The sequence below is a fragment of the Pelophylax lessonae genome, assembly GCF_965119305.1.
Source record: "Pelophylax lessonae genome assembly, chromosome: 1".
Classification (NCBI taxonomy): domain Eukaryota; kingdom Metazoa; phylum Chordata; class Amphibia; order Anura; family Ranidae; genus Pelophylax; species Pelophylax lessonae.
Window position 1 is genome coordinate 292,403,144 of NC_138768.1, and position 10,692 is coordinate 292,413,835.

Below are 10,692 nucleotides of genomic sequence, written 5' to 3' on the forward strand. Positions count from 1 at the left end.
CAAGAGGCAGGTGTGAAAAAGGTGTGCATAGTGCAGTGACCAAGGTGCCGAAAAAACTCACAGCGAGCTGCCCCTCACCAGTGAGAAATTAAGGCACCCCTGGGCTGCCACCCCAGGGGCACTTACACTACGGGCTCTTTCAATCTCAGCCCCCGGCCAGACCGAGTGTAGCCCATCCCCACCAGCAGACATCAGAACCTGGACAGCTTAGAGAGAGCTTACCTACCACTGGGGACACTCCTTTTACAAGGCCAGATCAAAACCCAGGAGAGAAAGCCCTCCCCTCGCCATCCTGTTCCTCAGCCCGTTACATCCAGAAGCAGTTCCACCGGCCACCCAGTCAGACCGGCTTTCCTGCCCCCTTCAAACTAGTTAGGACAGTTCAACCCATTCGAATCAGAAGGCCGCGGGCCCCACATGCTTTCCCAGATGACCTACTCCCCATACCTCAATACTCAGAGCGCTCCGGGTTTCGGTCATACTGGTACTAGCTAAGGCCCATACCAACTGATAAGAACAGATACTACACTTGATCTTAGCCAAAAGGCCGAGAAGCGATTTAAGGATTAATAAGTTGCAAAATGTTACATTTTTGGTTTTGGGCTTAATACTGCTTTAAAGAGCTGCACTGCAATTAAGGTTCCTGCTAGTTTCTTTTTATTTTGTGAGAGCAGATAGGCTCGGTGAATCATCCTCTGGGCTAGTGTACACAGAAATGTATGTTTTTCTTCTGACTTCAGTCTGGAAGCTGGTTAGACAGAGGCAGAATAAATACAGTGTTTCAATTTTGATGAAGTCATTGAGATTGCAACTCAAATCACTTTATCCGGCTTCCAAAGCCTGTGTACATTAGCCTTTTAGATATTCACATGCAAAACAGGTTTTTCCACTCCTATCCCCAGCACACTTCCTGATTCGCATGCTTACACTTTCCAGAGGGCATGTACTACATAGAAATGATGACGTGGCCTGCTGGCACTAACAAGGATAAAAGCTCATTTTACTGCTAAAAGGTGCATATACTTTTTAGGAGAGGTCTGAAATGAGTTGACCGTTTAATTTATTTAGGGCCTTTCTACACTAGTGGACCAATTGGGTCCACCTGTCAGTTTTTCAGACGGACCCGATTAGACCCTCCTGTGCCCCGCTATGGGTGGTCAGATGTATATGGACATGTGTCCATTGACACCTGCCAACATCCTATCCAGTTCGCTAAAAACAGATGGATGGGGATCCGTTCCCCATCCATCCGGCGGATCAGATGGCAGTCGGGTATAAACAAGCAGTTTACATCCAACCGCCCATAGAGAAGAAGAGGCTGTGTCTGATCTGCATAACTGGAGTGAACACACGGACTAGCCATGCGCCTACTTAGCAGGGGGAATCAGGAGATTCCTCCCTGAGCAGCCGAACTCCAACAGAGCCTGCCCTGTGTGGAAGGGGCCTAACTGTATGCTTTATTTACTGTAATGCATCCAATCAGATGAACAAACCAGGTACATGCTAAGTGACCTTGCTTTATCCAAAGCTAAAACTTTAGGCTGCTTTCGCATTGATGCGGTGCAGTTTTCCCGCATCTTGGGTGACCGCTGGTTTTGTGTGGGTTACATGCACATTGCCATAGACGTCTATTACATCAGCCAGTTTTGATGCATTTTCTATAGGTGTACTAAAAGTTCTGTAAGCAAGACAGTGATGGCCAGATCAAATGCTCTAATGAATGATTTTTCAAAAATTGTCATACAAACTGTCCAACAAAATCCTATTGGTTTATAGCCAGCTTTAGAGGGCCAAGGTCACGTTTACCGACAGCTAAATATGCAGGTTAGACATCCCTGCCTTTTTCTCTAAGCGCTGTGCCTATGCAGAAAGCTTGGAAGAACTTCCCATTCACTTGAACATTCTCTGCATAGAGTGGTAAGATGGGAGGAAGACAGAATCATGGAAACTTCAGGAGAGGTGAATGTTGGGAACAGATTATTTTTTGCCTAGACTAGCCTATTGTATGGGTTTTGGAATGCATATCAAACAATTACAACACAGAGCTCTGAACAGTTTCTGATAGTAGGAGACATCAGAATTGCTACATTGTGTTTTAGCAAGTGTTTTGTCCATGTCAGATGTGTTTTATAGGCCATCATCAATGGTAATGGCAAAAACACCAAAGAAGAATGCTACAAGACTAGCTTGCTTTGCCTAAAGGCTGGATTACATTGGTTCACACGCCAACAAAATCTTGGGACTGTCTAGAGGAAAAAAAATTAAAGCAAATAAAATGTAGTAACTAGTAGTCAGAATACATCTAACTGCATTACGTCATATCAATTAGTCTACAGCTTCACAGAGGTCACCATCTGAAAAAGTCAGCAATGCAGTGAAGCATCTTTTAGTGTTGAGCGATGAAGTATTTCATTATAATCACTTTAGCACAAGCCTGTAACCTTGAAGTGGAACTATTACGTAAGTAAGTGTTTCTATAGGTTGTGTTTATTGTTCCCTGTAGCACTAGCAATAAAGAAAATAATTGCCATCTCTTCATATCCATGATATGCTTATTCATCAGGTATTCTTCCTAATAATGATGGGGGAGGGTGATTGCCTCATATTGGGTTAGATTTCCTGCTCTATATATGTTAAGGAATCAGAAGATGCAGATGCCATGCCATCAAAATGCTTTAATGAACTATGGCAGTCACACTTTTTGTCTGCATGCATGGACTATAGAAATGTTACATGGTTAAAGTAAATCTTAAGAGAAAACATTTTCATCCATTTTTTTTTAGTGTAGGTAACGGTTTGCTATTGGGAGATCTCCCCTACATCCTGCCCTGTAAACACAACAGGAAGTGAAAGAAAATCTCTCCAAAGTTAGGGGAAATCCCTTCTTAGACTGTTGTCAATAGAGCAGGTGTTCTCATTGCAGGTGCTCTCAATTTCAGCCCCCCCCCCCCCCCAAAAAAAAAAAGAAACTCCATATCGGAATTACATATAGCATGGATCCTCAAACTCTTGCCCTGCAGCTGTTGCAGAACTACACATCCCATGAGGCATTGTAAAACTCTGACATTCACAGACATGACTAGTCATGATGGGAATTGCAGTCCCTGAACAACTGGAGGGCCATAGTTTGAAGACCCCTGACATATAGTATCCATGCTATGCGCAAGGAAATATAAAAATACAGTAAATGTGGAGGATTTAAAAAAAAAAAAAAAACTATTGGAAAGAAGAATGGATTGTGCATTTACTGTATGTGGTCTTGGTCTCCTGATTTGTTGGTTCCCACTCTACATGAAGACCTGTGATCAGTCCCTTTGTTTCTTTAGTGCTGTGTTAGCTCTACCTACTGTAAATCTATAGAGAATTCACTGGCACCTTAACAGACACCAAGGTTGCCACATGTCCTGCATACGAAAAAAAAACCAAAAAAAAAAAACAAACATTCACATGAGGACTAAGGGCTCTTTCACACAGTCCGCCTCCGTAGGCGGATCCGTGCTGCTCAGCGGGGATCGATCCACGATCTCCGCTGAGCCAGCGGATGACAGCTCCATCTCCGCTTGTAGTGCTCTCTATGGGGAATCGGATGAGAGCGGACCGCCTGTCTGCTCTCATCCGATCCGATCCCCAGGACTGATGGAAAATAGGGTTTCCATCCGTCCGGATTTCACGGACAGGATCGGATGCGGATGGCAGCGGGTGTCAGCGGACATGTCACCGCTGACATCTGCTGCTCCATAGGGCTGAATGGGGCATCCGATCAGATCCGCCTAAAAAACTGACAGGCAGATCTGATCGGACCGCCTGTGTGAAAGAGGCCTTAAGGTCATTGAATCAGAAAATCTGAATCAAATAGGGAAGTCTCCAAACTGCGGCCCTTTGCCTGCTTTTATCCAGCCCTTGGGGGCATTGGTCCCTCCACTGTCAGCAACAGTGGGAATAGTTCCTGACACGGACACAAGTCATGGGGCACTATTCCTAATATTGACACCGATGATGGGGCACTGTTCCTCCCACTAATACCAAAGAGGGGACACTTCTACTGATACCAGGATCCTTTTTACTCCCGTCGGCCACAGTCCATCCCCCCTAAAGTTGGAAGGACCATAAACTGGCCCTTTGTTTAGAAGGTTTGGAGACCCCTGATTTATAGAAATGGCAGTCTTTAAAAAAGGTCTCACACAATATGACAATTTACAGCTGTGCACCTTTCAAACTGTTCATACAGCAAACTGAAGTGCAATAACATACTGCTGGATACTGCTTGTTTGGATGGGTTTTTCCCCCATTAGGTAGATTGAAAGGCATCCTTGTATAATACCTCCATCCAAACTGTATTAAACATTCTTGGGTTAGTTTCTTCTAAATAGACAATAGTGAGTATTTGAAAGTCTGCCATTTAGCATTATCATTTTACAGCAAATATAACCAGACACTTCCAGACTTTTTGTGCCTACTCATTCATATGCAAACATCTGGTTTGACCAAACTTAACCTATTTTTGGAAAATGTAAAAATGCGTATTCTCCTTTTATCCACTACTTTGGGGTATTTTGTTCATATATTTCCTGTACAGAAGCCCTCTTTCTTAGCAACTAGTGTTGGAAGGGATCTTGCTAGGTGATTTGTGGCCATTGCTTTACAGGCTCCTTTACCATAAAACTGCTTACACAGATAAAGGATGTCTGTAGATAAAAACAAACAGTTTAATAATGCCCTTACTATAGGCATAGGCCATTTACGTGTCTCCTGAATCCTGGCTGAAAACTCCCAGAAATTGCTTCATCCCGTAATGCCTGGTTGCTAGGGTGTTGCCAAGAGACTCCTAGCTCTTACTGTTTACCTCTATTACAGGAGCAAGTGCACAAACACCGAGCTCAGAGCCACTGTGTCACAGGAGAGAATGCACACGTGAGGGGGTTTGAATCAGAGAAAGCTTGCTCATGTGATGGTGGAGGTGAACAGTAAAGCCTAGTACACACGCAACGATTATCGGCCGACTGGTCGTCCGTCTTTTGTCCAGAGTGGTGTTTTGTTGGTTGGAATGTGCCTAGACTGCACATAAATTTTCTCGCCCCACAAAATTCTACTTCAGAAGTGATGTCATGTGTTGGTTTACTTTCTTTGTGTTCTTTCTTCTCTGAGCATGCCAAGTCTTGCTCATAAGATTTTTCCCTGTTGAAATCTGTACTGACTGCACGAAAATCGGCCGTGTTTTGACAGCGGAAATTTTTTTTATAGCCTGCACACCAGATTTTTTTCGCCCGCAAAGTTGGAGTCCGTTGTCGGAAGCATCATACTAACAAGCCGAAAATCGACAGATCGATCGGACGAAAATTCCCTGCCGAATTTCGACGCGTGTGTACGAGGCTTAAGTCTTGTATCAACGTCCAGATCAAGCTCTGTTTCCTATACATGTTTCACAAGGCAGGATGGGATGATGCATTCTCCAGGAATTTTTCAGTCAGGATTCAAGAGGTACGTATATAACCTACACCTATAGCAAGGGCATTAGTCAAACTTTGGTTACAGCTACACAGTTTGTTTTTATGCAAAGGCTGCTTAGGTAGCTTTTTGGCAAAGGTGAACTACGCCTTTAACTACTGGCATCTTTAGACTTGTCAGAATTGCAGACAAAGCACTTAGCTGATCTATAAAGAGCGCCGATCAAAGGAATGTGCATGGTAAAAAAAAGAAACTAAGGTCTTAAAAAAGAATAATTGAATACAAAAATTATGAACTGTTCAACTACCCCTATTTCAGTCTTCTGCTTAGAAGATATTCACCTCTACAATCAATCATGAATGCTGCTGTGAGATTTAATTATACTTTCCACCATTTCTCACACGTTCTTTTAATAATTTTGCAGTCTTCAGATCAACCAGGGAATAAAACCAAAAGTATTATTTTGTGCCTTGAAAACACTTCACAACCCTACAAAAGCCTCCCAAACAGCCATCAGCACCCTCCACTGAGCTTCTAAAGTGCTCCTTATTCAGTACTTTATCCCAAGGACAACTAAAAGACTTCTTGTGGGAAGGCTCTATTATCTATTAGGCTTGTTCCAACCTTTAACGCACAATTCTCTATATTAAAATGTTGTATGTGGCAACAGGTTAAAAAAGCAAGCCCCATCAGTTGCCTAAAGATACTTGTAAACCTCTTCGTGAATAAAAATAAATAAATCAAAACCCAGGAGATAGACAAAAATGCAAAAAAATGACTTGATGACTTAACGATGAGGACTTGCCTGCTTCCCTGAACCTTACATGTGATAGTTATGCCCCATACACACCTGCAGATTATCTGCAGACTTTTGTCTGCAGACTTACCTTTTCTATGTAGTGCAAGGGCCTGCCGGATTGCATACAAATTGAAAGTGTTTAGGTTTGACCTCATATTATATGGTTTTGGTAAGTCTGCAGACAAAAGTCTGCAGATAATCTGCACGTGTGTATGGGGCATCAGGCTAAGTGGACAGGAGGTGCAGCAAAACAGACCTTATGGGGCTGGACTGTGGCCAGTGTGGGTAGAAAATGGTTATCGGTGAAAACAAAATAATGTCCCATCTAGTGATCAACCGATATTGTTTTTTTATTGCAGATATTTTGGTTGTCGTATATCGGTATCAGCTGATATTGGTCGCTGTTTTCATACATTAAAAAAATTTTTTTTTTTTTTTTTTTTACAGGTACTCTTGTGGAGGGATCTGTGGGTTTAAAAGACCCCCAAACCCCTCCTCTGCACTTAAAAGCATTCAAAATGCCAAGTTTGGCTGTTTTGAATGCTGTAATTATTTTGAATTTGGCGCTGGAGTACCCGGAAGTGATGTCATGACGTCACTTCTGGGTTTTTACATGGAGACCCGATCAGAGCCGAGCTTCTCAGCCGCATTGGTTGTCATTACAAGACTGCCAGTCATCAGCCACGGACGCCGGTACCGGGGTGATGCCTCTAGCTGCAGGCATCACTCCGGTACAAGCACTTTCCCGAAATATCCACAATATCGGTAACCTCCGGGGCCGAATCCGATATATTGGGGAAAAGCAAGTATTGGCTTTGCCGATAATCAGTCGATCTCTAGCCCCATCCATAGTGTCAGTGAGAAGAATAATGTCCCATCTGTGGTGTCAGTGGAGCAATATCATACCTCCAAACTTTTTGAGATGGGAATAAGGGACACCTATTAGCAAATATATGTAGGCATAGGACACACCCCCTACCACGCCACCTTAAAGGGGAATTATACAAAAAAAAAAAAATAATAATTAAACCCAAAAAGTGCTTTTTTTTACCACTACTAATCCTTTATATTGGCTTTCGACAAATGGAGAGGAAAGGAGGGATAAAGAGACTTTGTTCCAAATCAGGGACAGTTGGGAGCTATGGAATATTGCCTCATCATTGGTGTCAGTGGGAGGAATAGTGTCCCGAGGGCCTGGGCCACAGTTTGGAGGGTCTACCTAACAACTGAACTTTTATTCCTCCATCAACTCATCTCCCTGCCCCTCCCTTTAGATTGTTAGCTCTCACAAGCAAGGCCCTTCTAACCTTTATGTCTTGAAATTGCATTGTAAACTGTACTGTCTCCCTTTTATTTGTGTCAACAACGTTTAAATTGGCACTAGTATGTGTATGTATAAATGGGAGTTAGGGACTTTAGATAGTAAGCTCCTTGAGGGCAGGGACTGATGTAAATATATATGAAAAACACTGCATAAATGGAAGGTGCTATATACAGCAAGTACATGTAATAATAATACGATTAGGGCCAGCTCTTGCACCACGAGTACAGTAAGTACCTGTAATAAATAATAATACTAATCATAGAGCCAGTTCTTGCACCATGAGTACAGTAAGTACTGTAATAAATAATAATAATACTAATAAGAATAGAGCCAGTTCTTGCACCATGAGTACAGTAAGTATCTGTAATAAATACAAATAATAAGAATAGAGCCAGTTCTTGCACCACGAGTACAGTAAGTATCTGTAATAAATAATAATACTAATAAGAATAGAGCCAGTTCTTGCACCATGAGTACAGTAAGTATCTGTAATAAATAATATTAATACTAATAATAAGAATAGAGCCAGTTCTTGCACCATGAGTACAGTAAGTATCTGTAATAAATAATAATAATACTAATAATAAGATAGAGCCAGTTCTTGCACCATGAGTACAGTAAGTACTGTAATAAATAATAATAATAAGAATAGAGCCAGTTCTTGCACCATGAGTACAGTAAGTATCTGTAATAAATACAAATAATAAGAATAGAGCCAGTTCTTGCACCACGAGTACAGTAAGTATCTGTAATAAATAATAATACTAATAAGAATAGAGCCAGTTCTTGCACCATGAGTACAGTAAGTATCTGTAATAAATAATATTAATACTAATAATAAGAATAGAGCCAGTTCTTGCACCATGAGTACAGTAAGTATCTGTAATAAATAATAATAATACTAATAATAAGATAGAGCCAGTTCTTGCACCATGAGTACAGTAAGTACTGTAATAAATAATAATAATAAGAATAGAGCCAGTTCTTGCACCATGAGTACAGTAAGTATCTGTAATAAATACAAATAATAAGAATAGAGCCAGTTCTTGCACCACGAGTACAGTAAGTATCTGTAATAAATAATAATACTAATAAGAATAGAGCCAGTTCTTGCACTATGAGTACAGTAAGTATCTGTAATAAATACTAATAAGAATAGAGCCAGTTCTTGCACCATGAGTACAGCAAGTACTGTAATAAATAATAATAATACTAATAATAAGATAGAGCAAGTTCTTGCACCATGAGCTCTGCTTTTGTTCAGCTGTCCAAGCAGGTTACTTCACTATTTCAAATAAATTTAAAAATGACTAAAACTCAGAAAGTTACAGATGTACATAAATTAAAAAAAATAAATAAATAAAGACTAAAGTTTTCAACCAAAATCCAGTTACAAAAAAACAAAACAAAAGAACAAAAGAACAAAAACAAAAAACAACCCCCCCCCCCCCCAAAAAAAAGATAAAAACACAAAAACAACAAAAAACAAAAACACTGGTCATAAATGGTAAAATCTAGAATTGGAAAGCTAACACCTGATTTGCTACTCCAGACATTTTTTTGGGTGAACACAAAATGCAAAGCTATTAAACGATTGGCTCCCGGCTTCCATGGCAACAACACGAACCAATCATTTTTTTTTTCTTTGGTTTCGTTTGCAGCAAACGGTTAGGTTTTTGATTTAGAAGCATCAAAGTTCCATTTAGGCAAACCGTCATAGAATATTCTTCCAAAACCACGCTTTCAAAAAAGCAGTCCCCATTTCCCTAGCCCATGAAACTTTGTATGTAAACAGCTGGGGTGGAATAAAGGCCCTGTGGTGCAATGCTAATAAAAAATAAATATGTCATGCAAGTGGCCGGTGAAAAATCAGAGCTTGTGTAGCAGGGGAGATGATCATGCAAATGCTGTCTGCCATCATAGTAGGAATAGATGACGGCATTGGCGGAGAGAGGCGTATGTGGTACCCCTGGGGGGTTGGCCCCCCAAACAGAGGACTGTATGGCAGGACAGCTTGGCGGAGCCTAAAAGGAGTGCTGCAGATCTCTGTACCTGTTTAGAATACATAGGACACTTAATCAGCCCCACCCCAGAAATGAGTGGTCTCCATGTGTGATTGCCCCTTGAATAAGAGCACCTTAGGGCTATGGGGCAGAGACAAGTGACAATGCAGCCTTCCTTGTATGGTGCCATAATCTGCAGTGCATGATTGCTATCATTTCCCCACCATCTCCCTCTATGCAGCACCCCTGGATCTGATCACATAGTACAGAACAATAGCAATCCCCTCCCCCCAGGCCCAGCATGCAGTATTGGGGAGCAGTGCCTGTAGGACCCCCTTAGCATTCAATCACACATCATGCATTTTATTAGAGGAGAAGCCTGGCAGTCTACTGTACCTTCTATCACACTGCTTGGGGAGGATGCCTTGCTCTTCTCACTCTTGTCATGTCTCACCCTGTCATTCCTTTTTTTTTTTTTTTTTTCCACCACACTCATTTAAATACGTACGTATATTGCAGTAAAAAAAATCCCCTAACCAACCTGCTGCATTATCTCCGGCTCGTACTGAGCCTTTAAATCCTGCCCGTGGCTCGGCCTCGCAAGGCAGCATGGGACTTGTAGTTCCCTCCCTGGGCTCTGGAGGCGGCTGCAGCCTTCCTTAGTCGCTTCAGGCAAGCTCCTTCATAGCCCGGACGCTTAGTAGGAAAGAGAGGTATTGACACACTGAGAGGCTGGAGGAGAAGGAGCCGAACAGGAGGATATTAGAAGCAGAGACAGAACGCCGCAGGACTACAAAGACCATGAGCCTTAGCGAAGGCTTTTTTTTTTTTTTAAACAGTGCTGTGCTGTGAGCTGGTGGTTGGTAGAGTTGAATCCTCCACCCACAGCGCCACCTGCTGGTTGTATGTGAGGAAGAACTCAGAGAGGAGGAAAGTCCGCAAAATAGCATCTGAATAGCGCAGGGTTCATTATACGTCCTCGGTAGTGCTAGTACGGGGCCCTTAACGTCATTCAAATTCATAATACGTATTCACAAGGGTAGTCTCACTTCAACTGTCACCAAGATTTGGTAGAAACTGAATAATCAATGAGCATGGTTACTTGTTCAACAATTATGCAG

General features: G+C 41.9%; 1 protein-coding gene across 3 annotated transcripts in view; it reads right to left on the bottom strand.

Moving 5' to 3' along the window:
• ASPHD2 (aspartate beta-hydroxylase domain containing 2) overlaps positions 1-10,350 on the bottom strand; it is a 105,367-nt gene extending 95,017 nt beyond the window's left edge. Inside the window, exon 1 of one of the 3 annotated variants that reach the window (XM_082244005.1) lies at positions 9,968-10,350. The gene's annotated coding sequence lies outside the window, so the exon portion shown is untranslated. The remainder of the gene's footprint in view (positions 1-9,967) is intronic. The other 2 variants (XM_082244004.1, XM_082244003.1) reach the window with 2 other exon arrangements.
• Positions 10,351-10,692: the final 342 nt, after the last annotated feature.